The sequence below is a fragment of the Acanthisitta chloris genome, unplaced genomic scaffold (genome assembly GCF_000695815.1).
Source record: "Acanthisitta chloris isolate BGI_N310 unplaced genomic scaffold, ASM69581v1 Scaffold46036, whole genome shotgun sequence".
Lineage (NCBI taxonomy): Eukaryota > Metazoa > Chordata > Aves > Passeriformes > Acanthisittidae > Acanthisitta > Acanthisitta chloris.
In genome coordinates this window covers 1-12,964 of record NW_008678436.1, presented here as the reverse complement: position 1 = coordinate 12,964, position 12,964 = coordinate 1, and the positions used below count along the sequence as shown (strand labels likewise).

General features: G+C 38.8%; 1 long non-coding RNA gene across 1 annotated transcript; it reads right to left on the bottom strand.

Annotated features, from left to right (window-relative positions):
- Positions 1–505: 505 nt before the first annotated feature.
- LOC103804247 lies at positions 506–7,143 on the bottom strand. Its single transcript, XR_624758.1, has 4 exons — positions 7,052–7,143; positions 3,673–3,776; positions 1,828–1,923; positions 506–586 (listed from the first exon to the last, which is right to left on the bottom strand). It is a non-coding gene; the product is annotated as an uncharacterized LOC103804247 (long non-coding RNA).
- Between the last annotated feature and the right edge of the window lie 5,821 nt (positions 7,144–12,964).

Below are 12,964 nucleotides of genomic sequence, written 5' to 3'. Positions count from 1 at the left end.
ACAAAGATATGAAAGAGAACTGGGCCAAACACTGACTCATGTTGCATTTATTCAAAGTCGGGGAGCTGCAATGAGTTGTCTGGCAAAGGTTCAGCTAACTTATTTGAGAAGGTGACTTTTGGCTTTTTTCCTTAAAATAACCCCACAACGTTTCACTGAGAAAGCCTCTTGTCTTTTTGATCACAAATTAGCCACAGAAAAGGCGAAGAAAATTCACACCCATTTAGTAATATATGCTTGAGCTGGTAGTGAAGAGAACCATGCAGCCTATATTCAAAGACAAAATATCAACAGCAGAGTTGTAGGTGGCAGTACGAGAAGGAAAGAATGAGAAGTTCATCTGGGACCTAAAGTACAAGGAACCAAAAGAGAAGATCAGATTAGAATTCTAAAGTCAGAAAGGAGCTTCTTAAAGACAGTCTCTATCCTCCAAAGACACGTCTGTCTACATTAGAAAAAGATTATTTTGTTACTTAACCACAGGTACCAATAGGTACAATCTTACCTTATCCAGCAACACATTCTGCCATAAACGGAAGATACTGAGGTAGCTTCTGTCTCTTGCACTGAATGATGTGAAGAAAAACTGCAAGAAAAACAAGGTAAAAAAAAAGAAAAACCTAACTCATTTGCAGGTATTTTCATTTGTACCTTTGGCATACAGGAAGAGCTCTTCCAAACAGGAGGTGAAACAAATCAGAAATGCCTATGTCTATTTCTTATAGACCACAGCCCTTTCCATCAGTCTGCCACACATTCCTTTTACTAACACTTTCACATGAGATGAGGTAAAATTCAAATAATTAAAATAGGAGATCAGATGCAGCATTTGCAGCATTAAAATCTTTCCCATTTGAAAAGTTTTTTTAGCAAAGAGGTTTATCTTCCTTTTTGATGAAAGTTAATATTGGATAAATTGAGTGGGAACAGCCATATATGTGGAATCACAGTTCCTTCATGAAGAACAGCTCTGGATTCACCCTAGAAAGCTATTCTTTGTATCCAGCCAATAATTATTATTTTCAAGGTGCATACAGAAGTATCATGAAGTATGCTGCACATAAGAACCTGCATCATGCTTTTCAGTTTTTTCAAATATACACTCAAAACCTACCTTTCCCAGCACATAAAACTGCATGTTCTAGGTAAGTTTCTCCATGACACAAAACCCATGACATCACGGTCCTTTTGTTTTCAGCATTTTTCTTCCAGGGGCACTTTAAATGCAGTAAATTTGATATTTTTGCAATCTAAAGAATGTGCATTCTGAATTCATGCCCTGAATTTCTTAGTTTTCAAATGGCTTTCCTTTGAATTAGAGAACAAATCCCCTTACTTTCTGGTTACCACATCAACACTAGAAAGGGATTCTGCAATCAAACTGAGGTTGAATTATCAAGCCAGTATACACAGGGACAGAATCACCACGTCTAACTTGTAACCCAAATCACATCTACAGATTTGACAGAGAAGTTACTTATGCAAATATAATCTAGAACAAGTGCCCTGTCCCAGACATTATCATTTGTTAGGAACTGCAATGATAGGACAAGGGGTAATGGGTTTAAATTGAAGGAGGAGAAGTTTAGGTTAGATATTACAAAGAAGTTTTTTACTATAAGGCCAGTGAGACATAGGAACAGGTTGCCCCGACCCTGGCAGTGTTCAAGGCCAGGTTGGATGAGGCCTTGAGCAACCTGATCTAGTGAGGAGGTGTCCCTCCCCATGGTAGGGGGTTGGGACTAGATGATCTATAAGGTCCATTCCAACCCCTAAATTCTATGATTCTATGATTTAACAAGAACATATTTTAATACAGGTTTTCACCTTCTCTCCTTTTGTTGCTATTTGTATGGCATTTGGAATGAGCCGAGCAGTCTTCTCCTTTGTCACGAAAGTGATATCCTTCAAGGCAATAGAAATCTAAGCAGAAACAGATTTAATAAGATGTATTAAAAATAACTGTTAAGAGTAAAATTTTAAAGTTACAGAACACACAAGAGGAACTCAAACTAACCCCAGACCCTGGGATGCAATTCAGTTGAGATCCAAAGGAATTACTGTTCCCACTTGCTAACAGCAAGAAACTAAGGTGACTTAAGAGTCATCTCCTCTTCTTTCATATTAGGACTAGATAAGTAACTGGTTGGTTCTTGTTTCCTTACACTCCTCCAGCCATACTCCAAAATCCCAGCCAAATACAAACCACAGATTTGAAAGCCAATCCCAGTACAGAAAGCAGGACATAGCACAGATGAGAGAAAGCAGATAACAGATTATCTCTTAGAGTTTGCAATATAGTCCATTTTCAGAGCTCTATTTGCAGTCCAGTCACTGCAAGAAAACCTTCCTGCTTAGGTGTGTTTGCCTTGAATATTAGGAGTTGAAATGTTTCTGTTTAGAAGAGCACGGTCTGACTGGCTGCACCAAGCCATTTCCATTCAGCACATCCCCTTCCCTTGAAGATAAGGCTGTGCTGCCATTCAGCTTAGAGAAAGGAAGAACATACATCTGGATTTTGCTTTTTCCTGTGTGTGCACAAGGTCCTCCACTTACTCACGCTCTCTCTGCATCAACACAGCCTGCTAACAAGGTCCCAAAACTTGGCTCTACCACTGCACACAATGAGCTCAGACTGCCTAAAGATATTGCTGAAGGTATCACTCTGCTAGACAGGCAGGAACAGGTTACCAGGATGTATACTGTTTTGGCTAAAAAAATAAAAACCAGTCTTTGAACAGTTTATATATTCAAGGCTTTCATTTCAAAGGCATTTTTTAAGTCTAAAATGAGAACTATTCAATCATCAAATCCATCTGATGAAATTAAGCTTGGTTTTCAGTCAAGTACTTCTATACTCTCTCACTGTTAAATTCATGAGCTATTTGTGGCTGTGTATTTCAGAGCACTCTAGTCAAATTTAAGAGATTAACTTGATGTTTAAACAGCGTCACAACTCACAGAACATTTTAACACATCCATCACCTATTAGCTAGGTTACCTTCCCTTTCTCATTCATTGCCTCATGCTAGTTCTACAGCAGATGCAGCAACTGTAAGAATTAAAAATTAACTCATTAACTTAATTCGTCAGAAATAGAGGGCCAACATATCACAAATATCTACTTTTGCTCATACTGTTCAAAAGCTACAGATCACAATATGAGAACTTGCAGAGGTCAATTTATCAGTTCCTTCTGTTGTTCTTAGATGCTGATATATATATATGTGTGTGTGTGTGTGTGTGTGTGTGTGTGTGTGTGTGTGTGTGTGTGTGAGACTAAACCGAGTAAGGTTCAATGCTGGAGAGCTCTTGAATAGGGCAACACCATGTACTGTGTCATGCTCCTGGTTTTACGGAAGATTACGTGTTACATCCCTTTATAGGGCAACTGTCCTTGGTAAGGAAAGGCAAGTTGTCATCCAGGAATGTAAAACACCAACCTTAACATAATTTTACTTCCTATGTCAAATGACTGAGCAGACTTACTTCAGCATTCAGATGTCCCCAGTGCTACGCTCATTTTAGAGATCAATGGATCTGCATTTCCACTCAGGAAAAGTTACTAGTGTGAGCTTGACAGGGTAAGATTTATTTCAGGGACTCTACCCCTGTATCCTGTTAGTACAGGACAAAGTAAAGGTGGTATTCAAGCGAGCTAAGAGATCTTACTGTGGTCTCCCATCGGAAAATGTTGCTGTGGAAACAGAGCCAGTTTTCAGAGAGATATAAGCGCCCTTGCAGCAGGATATCCTTCTGGAGTGCACAGGCATAATCTATGTAGAGAGAGCAAGAGCAAGTTTACTCACTTACTGCAGCACAGTTGACCCAAACCTGTAAACTAAAATGAGATAGCGGCATTACAGTCTAAGAAAAAAACATTTCTTTCCCTCTTAAGAAGTCTGAGGCAGGCTTGTACTGGCTTGCATCTGGGCCATTGTTCTGGGGACAGAGTTGATGGGGTATTTGTGTGAGGACAGCACTCCATCTAACAGCTGCCTGTGCAGTATCCTGTGTTTTCAGAGAAGAGGTATCAGGCAAGAGCAGGAGTATATGGGAGAAGTATTCATAAGTCAAACTTCAAAGCGCCTAAACACCAGAATACACAAACATTTTATAGTGTAACAGATTATACTGTCAACTCCTACATAACAGTAGTTCATATGTTGTAGTAAGATAATCATTTTCCACTAAACAGATCCTATCACTAGCTAAAACTATCTGCAGAGTGAGACACTAAAAGGCAGCTTGAAGCTTTCCAGTTCTCCAAGCAGGGGATATTTTCAGAAGCTGACTGTCATTTTTATGATACTGTCTCTAACTGAAATGTCCCCATTGAGAAACAAATTTCATCTAGAATATAATTACCCATCATCAGATACCTGCTCATTAAGAACTCTTGTTCTTAGGATTTGGCTGCACTTTTTAAAAACATCTCAGAGAACTTTCACAATTTCAGAACCTACAGATTCAAACTAAAGGAATTTTCAGAAGTACTACTGCTGGAAAGTTAAGACAGACAGACCCCTTTTAGAAGTTCCAACCTATGTAAGGTTACCTTATGTATATAAAATAGCCACAATCTAAGTAATCATGCAAGATAGGAATGTTTGTAACTTTAGAGGTATGAAAGTTTCGTTGTTTTGAAAAGCATTGTATCTAGGATTGTCTGAGCCAGGATTTTGATTTTTTTGTACTACAAGAAGATGAATATAGTTCTAGTTCAAGTACCAGGATGTTCAGGAGTCCTACAACACCCTAACTTCAAGTTAAATTTCCATCTACAGAAGCTTTTATTACAATTCTCTTGGGTTTTCCCCTTAAGCAATCGAATGGAAATAAAGCTTCTTCTAGCAAGCATAAGGCATGCATACAATAATCCTTGGAGACATAACTGCAAACAGAATAACATAAACTTAAATCTAAACCAATAAGTTGTAAGTGCACCTTTAAAGAAAAGTCAGACACCATAATGCTGAGAGAGGAAGGCAGTAGGAGTTTGTGGTTAAGGACTTGAGGAAAGCATTACTAAGTTTGCATCCAACTTCAATGTTGGCAGGAGAGAGAGGGATTCAGACTTATAAAGGTCATCACTGGTCAAGTGATGAGCAACCCCACCACGACTCTATGCAAAAGTGTATCAAAACAAAAGGGAGAGAACAGCATTTCTCCTTTTATGTTTTCAGAATCAGTAACTTAATATGCCACTTGCGAACACCATTTTCAGGCTCCCATTTAGAAAGTCTAAGTAATTTCTTGCATTTTACGAAAAAAGTATTTCATATAATCTTTATGTACAGTGCCCATTACAGTGGAATAGTTGTTTCTTTTTGACAGCTCAATTAAGAACAGGAGCAGCTACAAATCTTTTAATGAACAGCAGCAAGTAATGGCTTCTTAGAGCACTGCAAAGCCTGTAATAAATTCCTCTGCACCAAGCAGAGGAAGAGCTCTTTGCTTGGAGGATGCAAAAAGTCCTTCCAAAGGAGTGCTGCTTTTTATGGGCTAAAAATATTTATATAAAAGTAATGACTTTGCTTCTGATGGAGTAGGTGCTAAATTGTTGAGATTAACCCATTACTAAATCTTCCTCTAAGTCCTAGGCAGCCTGTTCTTTGAACATGTGCTTCAGAGTTTGCTCCACAGCTTTCTTATCAATCCTGCATAGGGAGAAACATCAAAACAATGCTTTGAAGTAATATCCTTTTGGTCTGTCTTACTTCTTTCTCTACTGAAGCGTTTTAAAAATGCAGAAGGCATTTCAGAGGATAACTGCCTCCTTCTGAGACCAGAAGGAAGCACAGGAATTTAACTGTTTCAGAGCTGTCACTTGCACACTGCAAGCATATACTGGCAGCCTCTCAATATTCACTTCCTTAAAGGCTGCATAAAGTGAAAGATGAATTTTAAACAGTCACAATGCCACTTTTGTATAAAAATAACACCCAATTCTTGGATAGCATATTTGTTACACAATGCTCAGGCAGTGCAGGCAGGTGATAAAGGAGGGAATAAGGTGCATCACTGTATGCCAAGGAGACAGTTACACATTTGCCTTCTTTGGATTTTGCGGTGGAGTGAAACAGAGTTAGAGCTCAAAAGGAACATTTCAGCATCGAGAAATTATGCACCAAAGTTTGATATTCTTTGCCACCTGCTTCTTTCCTCTCCCACCCAACTGAAAAACGGTATTTTAAATTAAAAACACCCACTGTGTCACTCAGTCCCAGAAGTCACTTTAACCAAGATGTCTAGGGCAAGGGTATTAGTTCCAGGGAGCAAGGGGAAAGTTTTTGCTAAGGATAAGCTACCTACTGAACAGGGTCTCTGAAGCAACATCTCTTACCTTTGTATTCAAGCATCAAACTGTTATAATTATGGAATCATTCCCTCCTCCCCCAACAGCTACAGCAAGTGACTCAGTCATAACTATTTGCATCTTTAAAGTAAGAGAGAAGACTCAGACACAGAATAGAAAATAAAAGGTTATTACACTGCAAGAGGTACACACCAAGTTGGTTGTCCATGCTGGAAAGACCATAAAACAAATTCAGTGCTCTCAAGATTTAATTTTACTTCTGTTCCTCTCACACTTGCATCACACAAGCCTGTCATTGAATATGTTTAGTTTATGGGCTCAGTGCACACCTTGACCTTGCATAATTATCTTTCTTTCCAATTTGCCCATTGTGAGACACTCATCTCCACTGCTGTTAGGAAGGGTTTTGTCTAAAAACCCACTAAAAAGTGCACCAGAAAAAGACATTAAGAGGTTTCCATCCTGTATCTAGATAAATTGGAGGATTTGCATCCTCCTCTTTACTTCTCAACCCCCAAAACCAATCTGTCATTTTCACAGAGCAGGCAGTGCAGGAGAGGAGTATTGACCTGACTTTCCCTGAAGGCATCTGATGCTAGTTCAGAGATAAGAGAATAGGAAGTTATCAGCTGTTGTTAGAATTTGCCATTAAAAAAACCCAACACTTTGACACTACTGCAATCTGGAGTTATCAGTCAGAAGACAAGGACTTCTGCTGTGATTACATCTTACCTACTATGAGTCTCTCTGAGTCTGGCAGGTGAGAAAACTGTCTCTTGAATTCCTCACTCCTATATTTGTAAGTGGAACTTGAGAGCTGCAACAAAGAACAGTAAAAGGTTATGGAAACAGATTGATTTTCAGCCATCAACTGTCTTCATATTGAATGTGTAATTTTACCTTGAAGAACAAATGAATATCAAAAGAGCAATAAAAAAATAGGTGGTATCTAAATATGATCATCACTGTAACTTTATGCTTGCTTATATAAGAGTATTTAAGATAGCATGGGCCAAACTGTTCTCTGTATCAGGCCAGATGCCAATTACAAGGCATTACAGTTGTACAATGTCAACCTGCTCCACTCATCAGGAGAGGAGATAGCCTCCTGGGGCTAAGTCTTCTAGCACAGACTAAATGAAAAGGCAGCAAGGCCACAACACAGATGACAGAATAGATCAAGCCCTCGTGCAGGCCACTAGCAAGACACAAGGACACAACCTAGAACACCAATGTCTACTTAGAGTACTAAAAATGCACTGGTTTTTTTGACAGTTACTGTAATTAGACCTCTAGGAATAATGGTAAAAGTTTCCTCCCACAAGCACAAATAGCAGCACAACCATCACTTCTCCATTTTCCGAGCTGTTCTACGCTTCGTCCCATATTTAAGGAGATCTCTGTCTGTGGTTCATTTAAGATTCAAAGTGGGCATTAAACTCACAGCAAGGAGGACTATCTTGATGGACTTTAACTCCTTGTTCGTACAAATGAATGTTCCTGCTCCCATTCAAATAAAGAGCTTCGGCACATTCTCCAGCAAATATTCTGCTGTGAAAGCCCTATTTTTCATTCTGCAGTTATAACAAGGCCAGATTTTTTTCTTAATAGCTGTTGGACACTTATTTTAGAGGCTGTCTTAACTAGATGCTGTATAAGGCTGTGACTCAGCTGGGCTATAGCTAAGACAGGAAGAAATCACTTTCAAGTGTTATTAAAACCAGGTATAACTATACTACAAAAGCTTCTCTTGCACTTTTTTTTAAAAAACTTTTCTAAAGACCTTAAGCACATGGCTGCTATTCTGTCCTTGAGTACCTGTATTACTCCAAAACTTGACATTCACCATAAGATTAGTTGCTATTTACATTTAGGGTGGAGGAAGAAAGATGAAAGGAGGCAAAGAACCACTGTATGACCTTGCAGCATGCTTACTAGAAAACCACCTACTTTTGACACACTCCTGCAGCATTGTTAGTTGGTCACTACCCCTTCATTATGTTTGTGCTTGTTATCAAAACAATCCCAGAACAAAGACAGACTTATCTTCATCTTAAGGGTCTTTTAATAAGCTACTGTCAATTGTGGTCTCACCTCATCAAAACTCTCATATTTCCACAGAGATTCCTACTTCTTGCAGCTCACATCCTGTGATGGTCCATCATCTACCTATACTTGAGAACTGAGGCCTTAGGCCACAAGAACCTGTAAGTGCTACTTCAAGGTCAAGTGTTCATGTGCATATGGCAAAGGAAAGCAAAGTTGCCTTGATTCTGTTCAGCTTTTTAAAATATATGTTACCTTTTATTGCCATGAATAAAGTCGTTACGTTTGACCACTGGTTGAGTATTTATTTGCTATCCACTAATATTCTCAGCATTGTAATGAAAAAAGGCAGCAAGTGATGGAGACAGAAAAAAAAAGCCACCCCTCCCCTTCTGAGAAAAGGAAACATGAAAGACTTGGGTGCAGCTAAAGGGCAACATCTTGACATGTCCTCTAAGATGTATGTTTCCAGTTACATTTCAGTTATTTCTGATTTTTTTATAACCTCAAATTCTTAGAGAGCATGTAATCTACTGAAGTAGACAGGCTATGGTTCCTTAGCCTTGCCACACATCAAGCCCAAAACACACATTTTTTAACAGATCATCCAACACAGGCATCCAATTACCTCACTGCTTTGAAGCAACTGAGTTCTTTGCAATTACTCTGGAAAAGAGACATGGGGAAAAACGAAGAGTTAACTCACATCCGTAAGGTTTCCACCTGTAGTTCCAGAGACTCTATAGTTTACACAGTCATACCTCAGTTGACTGAAGTCTGAGCTTGTGTTGACAATGCTAATATACCCAGGGACAGAGGAACTGGTCTGCTGTGAGAACAAAAGAAAGCTCACAAATCCCCAAGGCTGATTTATGAAACCATGATTTGGGAAGCAGTGCTTTTAAGGAGAAGAGTATGCTGTAAAAAAAACATGCTGTATACAAGAGATAAGAGCTGCACTGAAGTTAAGCATTTTTGTCGTGATAAGACAAAAGGAATCAGAAAGAAAATAGGAACATCACAGTATCACAGACACATTTATATTAGTGCCTGAATCAGCCAGTTCAAGAATCCAAACTCGAGATATCTTGAGTTTTACTTCAAAATGGGATTTTTCTAGAGCATAGAAGCTACTATAGCTTGTCTGAGAAACCCTTGCTGGCATTTGTAAGTGTTGTCATGAGTGATGAACAGACTACAAGAAATCTTATTAACTGCAGATTTCTACTGAGGTCTTAATACATTTATGAACGGCCTGCTCTGAATCCTTATCTAATCAGCAGAAAAAAAAAAAAAAAGAAGTGAGCACATGGAAACTTTTTATCTTTTTCCCTACTCTGCATGAAAACTAGCTCACTTAGATCTGTAATTATCACATACTCAATATGTGGCTTGGTGATTAAGAGATCACTTAATGAACTAGGGAAACAACAGGGACAATTTTAAAACTATTGGCAATTTCAATTTCCTTGAAGTGAAGAAAATAAGGCATTTCTATGAATACAGCATCTCATAATCACTATAATAACATGCAACATGTAGCAGCATCTGAAGCAGGTGTGACCTCTGGGCTACAAAATCTAGCATCAAATATTAAAAGAAAGGCATAAATCAGATTGTAGCATGGCATTTAAGAGATTAAAATGGCAACTAATTTTTAACACACACACATTTCTAAGTTATAAGCCAGCAGGCAAACACTTTGCCTGAGGATAATCTTAGGCATTTATGAGTATACTATATTTAATCACCAAGAAAATTATTATGTCCAGCCAACAACATATTAGCACTTTATCTGAAGCCACAAAATGTACCAGAAACCAGCAAACCAGCAGAAACAACAGTGACAACCAGAAAGTTTTACAGAAGAGTTATGTACGAACCAGATATTACTTGTTGGCACATAACCAAGTGGTTCTCATTTCTTGTTCAGAAATGGACCAGTCCAAAGACAGTCATGTTCCAGAAAAAAATGCACAAACTTAAATAAGACTAAGCTGAGTTATTTATAGTATAGAAGCCTGTTATAAAAACAGCTTCCCTTCATATTTACATCTTCAAAATGTGGCCACTGCACACAATTTGAGTCATATAGCAAACTGCAGAGGAAAATTAAGCTACTCCTTCTCCCAGGAGTACAGCAGAAATGCTAATCATTAGGAAATTATTTGATTGCATGTATCACTAAGCATGCAAATAGTCAATCAACCTCGGGAGAATGGTGTGCACATTTTTTAACATTCACTAATGACAGTAATGACTTTGCATTTGTTTTGTTAGTGTTTTCCCTTTGTTTTGAGACATCACAAAACTCATGTTACCTGACAATTTGCATTCTATAGTTTTGAATACAACAACTGAGATCACAGGTAAACCGACCTCAACAGTACAGTAACACAGCTCTAATGTCACCTCATTCTAAGAGATGCACAGCTGTCTCCCACTGAGCTTCAGTCTTGGTATCAGTTACTACCAAGTCCTTGGGGTCCCACAATCCAATAAGCCTATAAGCAAGCTGCCCAGCCTACTCCCCTTTTATGCTAAGAAGCCTCACTTAGTCATCAGAGTCAAGCATATAGCTTTGCTCCTCTCTCTACAAGCATGCAAATTCATGTCACTATCTCTACACCCCACATAAAGACCACCTGAGGTGCCATTCCCCAAAGACATAAGACCTTGACCTGTACTTTCCTATGAAGCTTCTAGACACAGTCAAACAAATCTGGACATATCAGTAAGGTTAGCATGGAAGTATATTTTAATCCTACACTAGCACATTAAAACAAATATTAAACATTCTGTCAAAAGCTGTTGCGTTTCTGCTGAAGAATACATTGTTTTCCTCCCACTCTGGGTTAATCAAAAACCCTTTTCTTAGCATCAGGAAAAAGAAGAAAACCTCCAGAAGAACAACACACAGTCAGAGGGGAAGTTTGATTTTATACAAAACCAAATAACACAACAACAAAACAAACAAAAAACCCCAACAAAACAAACATACCAATGTCCCATTTTCAGCGAGACTAAAGCCTCACTTGGCTAGGATAGAGCCAAGTTAACAGCGTTGAACAAAAGCCTCATTTAACAGTATAAGGCAGGCAAACTTAAGACTTCACATACTCCCAAGACAGAGTCAAGCAGACTTACCCATAAACACAAAAACAACTCCCACAGCACACCGAGATGGTGGTCTCTCTGCTAAGGCTAACTGTAAAAGGTGCCAAGTCTGACAAGCCTATCCATCAGAGGAGTATTGATCCCACTGCAGCCATTTCTTCCATCTAGAAAAGTTTGTTATGACCATCCAATCCAATCTATAATACACAAGCCACAGCTCTCCTACTTTAAAGCTAAAGCTTCAATGACCAAATTTCCATTTGACAAATAAATATATATATATTTCACCTATTTAAATGAAAAGTCACTCCTGATACAAAAATCCATCCTAGCTACAGATAATGCTTCTCCAAGTCTGTTGGTTAGTCTACATTCCCTTTGTGAATTATTTTTTGATTGTAAGCAAGTTACTTGATATGATCTTTTGAGGTAGGGATTAAGCTTCTCAAGTGTATCAGCAATAAGATTTTTTTCAGACTTATTTGTGTGGCTTTTCTGATTCCCCTCCTGCTTTCAATGTCCTTCCTGAAAGCTAGACATAGTGCAGGAGTCACTGCAAACGCACATAAAGCTGACTGACATTTGCTTGTAGGCACAGAGTCACAGTGAAAGCTCACATCCACATACTACTAGTCTCCCTTATCTTTCTGCAATTCCATGGCACGGTTTTCCACTTCTTCCGCAAACAAGCATGAGGTCTTATTTGGGAAGCGTCAAGACTTTTCCTGTTTACCCTCTGTTCCAGATCCCCTCTGTTACAGTGATCTGTTTTCATTAACCATTTCTTGATAGAATCTCAGAAAAAAAAAGGGTTAAGAATAACTTTCAGTCACGAAGTACTCAAAAAACTTTACTAGAAGTGACTTACTGTTCTTGTCTTTCTCTTGAAGGAAAAAAAAATCCAAAAATTACATAGTTAAAGAACCAGTCAGAGGACCTGAAGAGCAGCACCACCTTACTTAGGGGGATTTACTGCACTGCATACAGTATACTGTACACTTTGGGACTGGATGTGTTCAGAGTGCCCACTTCTGTTGTTTTGGGTTTGGTTGTTCATTTGGAGTTTTTTTAATAAGGAGGTTATTTGACCACCCCTGTTTACCCCCACAGTTGTATTTAATTCATAGGTCATGAGAAGCATGTCAACCAATTCAAAAAAAAAGACACCAAGCAACTGTTGCCAGGGTTTGCTCAGCCAATGTATTCCTTAGGAGCCTGCTTTCCAAAAGTTCCCATGGTCTCAAGGAAACGGGAACAAGCTCACAGTCGCAGTGGAGGGGCAAGAGTTTAGGAAGCTAGGACTGTTTTACTTACATTCATTATATGCTCTCTCTGATTCATGGTTATCTCTGGAGAGGGGAGTCTCCTAAGTGTTATAAATTGCAGCCCAATAAATTGGCAGGAGCCAGTTCAATTAGGAAATTTATTGATTGAGCAAGGCTTCAGCAACCAAACCAGCGCTGGGCAGCCGGGGAGTCTCTG